This window comes from Halichoerus grypus, chromosome 3, assembly GCF_964656455.1.
Source record: "Halichoerus grypus chromosome 3, mHalGry1.hap1.1, whole genome shotgun sequence".
In the NCBI taxonomy this organism is placed as follows: domain Eukaryota; kingdom Metazoa; phylum Chordata; class Mammalia; order Carnivora; family Phocidae; genus Halichoerus; species Halichoerus grypus.
Window position 1 is genome coordinate 141,820,045 of NC_135714.1, and position 9,434 is coordinate 141,829,478.

Here is a 9,434-nt window from a genome sequence, read left to right on the forward strand (position 1 = left end):
GCTTAGTTGGTTAAGCATCTGACTCTTGATCTCAGCTCAGGTCTTACTCTCAGGGTTGTGAGTTCAAGCCCAGTGTTGGACTCCACAATGGGCATGGAGCCTACTTAAAACAAAACAAAACAACAACAAAAACAAACCACACACACACATACACACACACACAAACATATTTGGTTTTTCTAGTCCATACATTTTTTCCAAGAATAAAATTATATTTTAACTATTTTTTCCTACATTATATAACTGGGTTGTTGTTTTTATAACGTATATAGATCTACTTCATTTTTAAAAATTGCTGAGTAGTGTTTTAGTTATGAATACCATTGTCTATTAACCAGTCATTAAATAATGGATATTTAGTTTGCTTTCAGGTATTTGTTATTTCAAAAAATGCTGTAAATGAACATTCTTCTACTTCTTTTTGTATGTACACCTGTGCCACGGGTATATTTCTCCAACAGGTATGATATTTTTCCAATTAAAAATAGTTTAGAAAAGACTCATGCTTTGGAAAATAAGTAGAAAAATTTCTTTTAGACAAAAATATCCAACAATATAAATAGGATATATATTTAAAAGATTAAGGTGTCTTTTTGTGTGTCATTGCAAAGTAGCCAAGAGAAATAAAATGGGAGAAAAATGAGTTAAAAACCCGCCTCATAGTCCATATGTCTGAAACAGTGTCAGTTTTTGAATTTTATATATTATGTATATATGTATATATAAAGATTTATTTATTTGAGAGAGAGAGTGTGCATGGGCATGCAAGTCAGGGGAGGGGCAGAGAGAGAATCTTCAAGCGGACTCTGTGCTGAGCACAGAGCCCATGGGGGAGGGGCGGGGGGGGGGAGCTGGATCTCAGGACGCATGAGATCATGACCTGAGCTGAAACCAAGAGTCATCTCTGGTTTATCGGAAATAATGTCTATCCACTCAACACACTCTCAGGAGGTGGCAACATGTCACTCCCCCTTCCTTCCCTAACACAACCTTTCTCCAGCCACTTAAAAGTAATAACCCTGAATTTTTTTTTAAAGTATCATTTTCTTTCTTCTCACATTTTTAATTGACCTTTATCCTTTAGTGAGTGAGAAAGGAACAAATTTTAAGCCAGGTATTCAGACGTTAGAGGGCTAAAAAGAAGACAAAAATCTTTCTCATCTCTTTAGATACTAGTACATATCATTTTTCTGACTCCCAATATTATTTATTTATTTATTTATTTAGAGCATGCATGCGCAGGGGGTACGGTCAGAGGGAGAGGGAGAGAGAGAATCTTAACCAAAAGTTGGACACTTAACCAACTGAGCTACCCAGGTGCCCCTATTTTACTTATTTAAGTAACCTCTATGGCCAACATGGGGCTTAAACTCACAACCCCAAGATCAAGAATCACATCCTCTACCAACTGAGACAGTCAGGCGCTCCTGTCTGACTCCCAATAATAATTATTTCCTGTAATCACTAAAAGTTTCATAGTTATGCCTTACTCCCCCCACCCCCACCCCTACTAAGCCTCAGACATCCTATGGCAGAATCCATCACACACAGCCCAGGACTAAATATGCAACAGATGGTGGCCGAACTGACCTCACTCAAGGAGAAACGAGGGGCAAGGCGTAAAAATAATATCCAAAAGAATGTAGGGAGTGGGAGAAATAGAGCAAGGAGGATGGGCCAGAAGGAGAGATGTGGAAAGGAGGAGCAGAGATGAGAGGACCAGTAGAAGAAGAGAAAGGAGTGCCTGTAGGGATGAAGAGAAGAAGTATGGAAAGGCATTGAACCGGGGAGTCACCCATGCTCTTCATTAATTAGATCAATATATGGATAATAAGATCTATGTGAAACACCCAAAGGGCTGGTGGGGGAACCGGGTAGGTAAATAGTGTCGGGTGTCTGAGGCAGAGCAGTGGGAACCCCAAACACACACTCAAACATTACATGCTGACAGTGAGCAGCAAACTGATGCCAGGCAGTAAGCAAAAGGCTATGTGGGTGGAAGGATCCTTGGCCAGGCATCCTGGCACATTGTTGGGCTACCAACAGCAGTGAATTTCTCGTTTGGCCAGGTTTGCTGTGGATCCTGCCGTAACCTTTACTCCCAGGATGCCCCTGCACCTGGGGCAGATTCACTGGCCAGAGTATAAGCATTAAACCCCAAAGGCATTGTCAGAATCTCTTAAATAGCCTGGGGGCGGGTGGGAGGGGTAGGAGAGAGAGGCGCAGCTATTTCTCAGACCACTGCCCTACAGCGCACCTCAAGCCTGAGATAATGAACAAAATGTTTTCATCTCAAATTTTAGAGCCTGAAACAAAGTGTCTACAGGGCATGTTTTCTTTGATCACAAATTACATGTAACATACACATCTCTGCCTTCCACCCCTACATGCTTAGAAGTCATCTTACTGTTCTAAGGAGTCCTCTTATTCTGAGCACCCTTTCCCATGTCAGCCTGCCCCTCCTCCCCTGGGCAATGTGGTGTGGAGAGAGAGCCTTCGAGCCCGAAAACTCCGTTTGAATTCCACCTCTACAGTGGACCCCCGTGAGTCTCATTTTCCTTATCTACAGGATGGACAAAGTGACAGGAGTAAAGCACATGTTGAATCTGTACATGGGACTTGGTGCATATGAGGAACTCAAGACATTTTTGCTTCCTTCTCGTCTCCTTCCCTATCCCCTGCAATTCTCCATATCTAAATTGCTGGGGAGGAGGGGTCAGTGCACATCGTTCTCTCTGTGGGTATCCAGCACAGCACTGCATGCAATTAAGTACTTAATAAATGCTTTTTGATTAAGTTCAGCAGCATCATAGCGGGTGAGAAACACTTTGCGCAATCACCCTGATTAGATGTTTTTCCTTGGCAGAAATTCAGATGGCACCAATGATAAATTCAGAGTGTTGTTTTGGCAAATCGCATAATGATACTTCATTTCTCCCCGAGATGGGATGATCATTCTCACACCTGTCTCACAACTCTGTTTCTCTGTCATTGGACAGTCGCTGTCTAGAAGTTGAGGGCCTGCCTTCTGGTCAATAACGTAATTACCAAACATGGAGGCAAAGAGATTGGGAAGATGGGGACTAGTCAGAGAGACTGAGGAAGTGGTTTATCTCTTGTTACCGTCACCCACCCCTCCAAAGTCAGGAAGAGATGTAGCTTTCAAAAGGAACCCAGATAGTGGTGCCTGGGTGGCTCAGTCGTTAAACGTCTGCCTTCGGCTCAGGTCATGATCCCAGAGTCCTGGGATCAAGCCCCTCATCGGGCTCCCTGCTCGGTGGGAAGCCTGCTTCTCCCTCTCCTACTCGCCCTGCTTGTGTTCCCTCTCTCGATGTCTCTCTCTCTGTCAAATAAATAAATAAAATCTTAAAAAAAAAAAAAAGGAACCCAGATATTAGCTGGGGTCTCCTTGCCCTTCTGCCTTCACTGATCACTACAGGAAACCAATTTACACCAGGTGCTTGTGGATTCTATGGGATTTTCTGAGGATTTGGGGAAGGTAGGGCTTTCTGCTGTCCTGGTTCAGTCCTTTTCCTCTTTTCTGCTTTTTCCTCCTTTTCAGGAGCAAAAAATATTTTTTCTTGCTTCATGCATATCCACTTAGCTTACATCTTGCGTTGCCTGAGCAGGACCTTGATGCCCTATCCTCCTCTCCAAGTAGCTTATCAAAGAATTTCTTCCCAACAAACTTAGAGCTCTCCCTGGGATAGATTCTGTGGTATGAAATTTCCATTTCATCACCCCTTCCTCCTTCCTTTTCTGCTCCACACCACATCCCCTACACTGCTCTGGAGCTGCTCCCCAGGAGTAAGCAATAAGGTTGGGGCAGGATGATATGTGCATCCCAATGCTTTTAGGACGGCAAACTATCCAGAAACTTTAAGAAACTGACTTGCTTCATAATAGCTAAAAAAATATGGTTGTAAACTTTTCTTTTTTTCTTTTTTTTTGTAGTTAGAAAAGGGAGATGTATTTTAGAAGCCTTTTCAGATGATTGGGTCATTCCTTTTTGATACTATACCAAAACAAGTGGAAGTTTCTTTTTTATTTTTTAATTTAATTTTATTATGTTATGTTAGTCACCATACATTACATCATTAGTTTTTGATGTAGTGTTTCCATGATTCATTGTTTGCGTATAACACCCAGTGCTCCGTGCAGAACGTGCCCTCTTTAATACCCGTCACCAGGCTAACCCATCCCCCCAACCCCTCCCCTCTAGAACCTTCAGTTTGTTTTTCAGAGTCCATAGATTCTCATGGTTCGTCTCCCCCTCCGATTTCCCCCCCTTCATTTTTCCGTTCCTACTATCTTCTTCTTCTTCTTCTTCTTCTTTTTTTTTTTAACATATAATGTATTATTTGTTTCAGAGGTACAGGTCTGTGATTCATCAGTCTTACACAATTCACAGCGCTTTTCAAACCACACTTTAATTAGAGGTGCAGTTCTCAACCAGCCCACAGAGCAGCACTGTGCCTCTATTTGTAAGGTGGAGACCACGGAGTATAATCTTCCTCAGCAAATGGGACTGGCGAGGCACTTAAAGTGTTTCTGGCTAAGCTCTTAAAGATAGACTTTTGGGGGCATCTGGGTGGCTCAGTCGGTTAAGGGTCTGCCTTCGGCTCAGGTCATGACCCCAGGATCCTGGGATAGAGACCCTCATTGGGCTCCCTGCTCAGCGGGGAACCTGCTTCTCCCTCTGCCTGCCCCTCCCCCTGCTCTCTCTCTCTTTATCAAACACGCACCCGCACTCCCTCTTTCTCTCAAATAAATAAATAATCTTAAAAAAAAGATAGGTATTTGTTTCCTTTTAGTGACATGCATGAAGAGGCTCTTAAGTGGATACTGAAAAAGTAAAGTGAACTATTATTTGAATAGCACTTAGTATGCACCAAGCATTGTGTTAGGAGGTTGACATTCCTGAATATCTGAAGATGGAATTTTAAAGTGTAAGACTTTACTCATGGGCCTCAGCTATGATCATCATCACCAAGGCCAGCCTCTTACTATATTAAACTGTGGCAGATGATACTCTCTTCTTTGTGCAGGCTGCAGGAGCAGGAAGCCAGATAATATAACCAAATTTCTCTGACTGTAGGAGAAGAGACATTCTGGGTGTCTTCATTTTCCTTTCTCAAGAAGGAAAGCAGGGAGGGCGCCTGGGTGGCTCAGTCAGTTAAGCGTCTGCCTTCGGCTCAAGTCACGATCCCAGGATCCTGGGATCGAGTCTCGTATCGGGCTCCCCGCTCAGCGGGAAGCCTGCTTCTCCCTCTGCCTGATGCTCCCCCATCTTGTGCTCTCTCTCTCTCTGACAAATAAATAAATAAAATCTTTAAAAAAAAAAAAAGGAAAACGGGAAAGGAGATGAATATTTACTAAATATCCAATATATAAGAGGTATTAGGTTGTTATTTATAAAGATTATCTCATTAAAGCTCATAACCTTATGAGGTAAGTATGCTCATTTTTCAGAAAAGGAAACGAAGGCCCAGATTAGCCATATTACTTGACCAAAGTCACACAGCTACATCAAAGTATAAATTAAAGCGTATGTGACACCAAAGTCATACCCACACTACACATACACATAAAACAACAGTAAAGGGAAGGCAAATGTTTCTAATGAGAGAAAATGTTTTCAATTTTCTGAAGTTATTTTAAAATTATAATATTAGGTGGGGCGCCTGGGTGGCTCAGATGGTTAAGCGGCTGCCTTCAGCTCAGGTCATGATCCCAGGGTCCTGGGATCGAGCCCCACATCGGGCTCTGGCTCAGCGGGGAGCCTGCTTCTCCCTCTCCCTCTGCCTCTCTCCCTGCTCATGCTCTCTCTCTCTGTATCTCTGTGTCTCAAATGAATAAATAAAATCTTTAAAAAAAATAAATAAAATTATAATATTAGGAAATAGTAAGTTTGCTGTGTTGTCTAGAAATCAATGTTACACATTCTTTTCTTTAAAACCATTTTCTTTAATGTTGCCTTTATAGAAATCTTAAATGATTGAGGATTTTAAACTAAATGCAAAACAATATAAAACTGTTTCATTGTGGGGCTCCTGGGTGTTTCATTGGGTCGGGCACCAGACTCTTGGTTTCAGTTCAGGTCATGATCTCAGGGTCATGAGGTCAAGCCCTGCATCGGGCTCTGTGGTCAGCATGGAGTCTGCTGGAGATTCTCTCCCTCTCCCTCTGCCCCTCCCCCTGCTTTCTCTCTCTCTCTCAAATAAATTTATAAATAAAATCTTTTAAAAAACCTGTTTAATTGCAGATTTTGAGTTCCCATTCATTCTGTAATTTTCCAGCAGATATTATATTCAAATGGACTCTGTAAATTTTAGGGATCCTCATTTTTTTGCTTGAGAGAAAGATTAAATAACCTTTACATACTAACATAGCAGCACACTGAAGATAAAAGAATCATTTTATTTGATTCTCTGCTTTGGGTTGTCTTAGCCCATCAAGAGAAAGTTAAGGAGGGGATGAAAGTTGTTTCCTAGCAAGAGAATCTATTAGAATATTTATTTTTTCCCCACTATTTTCATGCTACTTCTGGGTACCTGAAGGACTTGGGGGTATCTGATGACTGTTGCAGGCAACCTTAGCACTTTTGGTGACTTTTTCAAGTACACACCCCCATTAGCTAAATAACAGTGATGAAATCAACCAAAAGCAAAGTTGCTTGGAATGTAGGTATTGTAAATATTCTCTTTTGCTTCAGCTGTTTATAAACAACTTTTAAGATTTCCTACCTTCTGTTTCTGAAAGGGGAAGAAAAGGGAAGTGATTTGCAAATGTTTGAAACTTGGTGTTTAGATTGAGATTTTGGTTTAATCTCACATTTCTGTAGTATCTTTGGTCTGGAAAAGAAGGCTTAGCTCATTACAGTTATTCCAATTCATCGGGAGCATTTTCTTTTTCTTTTTTTTTAATTTTATTTTTTAATTTAAATTCAATTAATTAACATATCATGTATTATTGGTTTCAGAGGTAGAGATCTGTGATTCATCAGTCTTATAATACCCAGTGCTCATTACATCACATGCCCTCCTTAATGTCCATCACCCAGTTACCCCATACCCCCACCCCCTCCACTCCAGCAAACCTCAGTTTGTTTCCTATGATTAAGACTCTTTTTTTTTTAAAAAAAGATTTTATTTATTTATTTGACAGAGAGAGACACCGTGAGAGAGGGAACACAAGCAGGGGGAATGGGAGAGGGAGAAGCAGGCTTCCCGCTGAGCAGGGAGCCCAATGTGGGGCTCGATCCCAGGACTCTGGGATCATGACCTGAGCCGAAGGCAGACGCTTAACGACTGAACCACCCAGGCACCCCTGATTAAGACTCTCTTATGGCTTGTCTGCCTCTCTGATTTCGTCTTGTTTTATGTTCTCTTCTCTTCCCCGATGACCCTCTGTTTTGTTTCTTCAAATCCACATAGGAGTGAGATCATATGATAATTATCTTTCTCTGGTTGACTTATTTTGCTTAGCATAATACCCTCTAGTTCCATTCACATTGTTGCAAATGCCAAGATTTCATTTTTCTGATGGCTGAGTAGTATTCCACATTGGGAGCATTTTCTTTTTTTCTTTTTCCTTTTTTTTTTTTTTGATTGCACACATATATTTAACAATAAAATTTTACAAAGGATGTTAAGAGCACTTTTCTTTGTATTTTACAGAAGGACCAGAAACATGTGGACTTTCTATTGATATCCATACCATAACACAGCCAAATCTAATTCCTAGATAGACACATTACAATTTGTTCAGACTTTAAAGGCTTAATGGCAATGATGAGGGGGAAGAAAAAGAATTTATTTTACATAACTGAATGAAAAATAATTCAAGAAATAGCAAATAAAATTTAATATGGTCTCATGCACCCTGAAGGAGGTGGTGCCCGATTTGGAGGGGAGCATTTTCTAATAGGATTGGAGAAAAAGGGATGATTTGTTTTCATGAAACAAATATTTTTGGGCTCTTATTTTTGCAAGGCATATTGTTAGATGCTACATGAGGAAATGTATTAGTTTGCTGACAAAGTACCACAGACTGGGTGGTTTAAACAATAGAAACTTATTGTCTCACAGTTCTGGAGAAATTCATGATGTTGGCGGGGTTGATATCTCTGAGGCCTTTCTCCTTAAGGTAGATGACTTAGATGGCTGTCTTCTCCCCTGTCTTCATATGATCTTTCTTTTGTGCACATACGTCTCTGTGTCCAAATTTTCTCTTCTTATAAGGACACCAGTTATATTGGATTAATTACCTTTTTAAAAAATATATATATTTTATTTATTTGAGAGAGGGAAAGAGAGCGAGAGAGAGAAAGCACAAGTGGGGGGAGGGGCAGAGGGAGAGGGAGAAGCAGACTCCCTGCTGAGCAGGGAGCCTTTCCCTGGGCTCATCCCAGGACCTTGGTATCATGACCTGAGCTGAAGGCAGATGCTTAACTGACTGAGCCACCCAGCACCTCTACTTACTTTTTTAAAAAAGAACTTATCTTTAAATACAATTACATTCTGAGGTATTGAGAGCTAGGACTTAAACATATGTATTTTGGGGGGCACATGATTCAGCCCATTACAGGAAGAGAGTGGGAAAGAAAAAATACAGAATTTCCAATCTAGTGAGATGCAAAGAAATAAACAGAAGATGATGATTCAGTGTGATAAATACTATAACAGAAAGAAATACAATGGTTTGGAAGGGAGTCTTCTAGTGGAAAGAGATATCCAAACTAACACTTGAAGTATGAGTAAGGACTGGCCAGGCAAAGGGTAGTTACAGGATGGCGGTGGTGGAGGCGGAGGTTGTCAGGGGAATGTTGGGGGGAAGGAGAATGTTCTAGGCTGAGGGAACAGCCCACAAATGGCTCAGAAGGAAGGGAAAGAATGGAGCACTGGGTGTTATACGCAAACAATGAATCATGGAACACTACATCAAAAACTAATGATGTAATGTAGGGTGATTAACATAACATAATAAAAAAAAAAGAATAGGCAGTTTGAAGAACTACAAGTAGTAGTGTGGCTGGAGAAAAAGAATAAAAGCTATAGTGTTAACAGAGTGTTTGTTACATGCTAGGCACTATGCCAAGGAGTTTGCACACATTACCTCAGTTTATACTCACAACAGTTTTATGAAGGAGATACTATTCTTATTCTGATGTTACAGGTAAGAAACTGAAGCACAGAGAGGTCTCGTAAATTGCTCAAAGTCACACATCTAAGTGAGTGACAGAACAGCCAATTAGTTTAACTTTAGAGATAGCATGTTGGATTTCCAGTGCAGGGGCGGGGTGGGGGGGTGGTGGTGGTGAGGCTGTGTGTCATTGGAAAAACAGCAGAGGGAAAATGAGTGAAGGGGGGAGATTTGAGAGGAGGTTGAAGAGAGCTAAAAAAGGAACTTGGTGGTAGGTGCCGGATCAGTAA